The sequence below is a fragment of the Protopterus annectens genome, chromosome 8.part0 (assembly GCF_019279795.1).
Source record: "Protopterus annectens isolate FY-2018-M chromosome 8.part0, PAN1.0, whole genome shotgun sequence".
Classification (NCBI taxonomy): domain Eukaryota; kingdom Metazoa; phylum Chordata; order Ceratodontiformes; family Protopteridae; genus Protopterus; species Protopterus annectens.
In genome coordinates this window covers 1,246,527,870-1,246,528,817 of record NC_056741.1, presented here as the reverse complement: position 1 = coordinate 1,246,528,817, position 948 = coordinate 1,246,527,870, and positions in this window count along the sequence as shown.

The window sequence follows — 948 nt, the reverse complement described above, 5'->3', positions numbered from 1 at the left end:
AACTGCAAAATAAGTCTGATTTATACAAAGCACACTAAGCCTATTTAACACTTCTTTTTGCAGGAAATATGCCTTACACACCAGTTGTGACCAAAGGTGGGATACAGACCTTTTGCTATGTATGCAGTGGTTTAAATCTGACATGTCTACATTTCTCTACTAGATATGTGCAAATTGTAACTCTCTAGTAACCATTTTTATAGCGTATTTCAAAATATTACATATTAACGAATTTCTTTTTATGTTGTGGATTTTAACACTGCATACTTCAAGGCACATACACACTTTACAATACCTACTGTATAATGCAGTATCTGTATACATTAACACATTTATTTTAATTCTTATCAATGTAGTTAGCTAATGCCTGATGAAACAGCAGATTATTATGCAAGCTTGTGCCTAAAACTGGACACTTTTAAGTTAGGCTTAAATGCATACATATCTTAAATAATGCTAGTGACCCCTGGCTTATAACAGAATGCCATAAACACTGCATGACATCAGTTACTTCATTGTATGTTCATGTTTTCTTAAAAGAATACACTTACACACACCCAGAAACACACACACACACTCGCACACACACACACACACACACACACACGCAAGCACGCACGCACACACACACACACCACACCACCAACAACAAACGTAGAGCTGTTCAGTAAAAAGAAAAACTGATGTTGTTTTTCAATCATGCTACAGTAACTGAAAACTTAGATATCAGTTCATTTAGGTCAGACTTGTTTGTGAAAGAATACATCTGTCTTATAAGACAGTGCTATTAACATGACTGTACAAGTTCTTCCTGCAGAGTCACTTGTACAGCAAGCATTAGCCAATGCTATGGCATAAAGGGATAAAGGGATAAAGCCCTGACTATGACCCGGGAGAACTAAGTTCAGTCAGTGGTTCAGGCATCCAAGACACTGGCAGGAGGAAGAA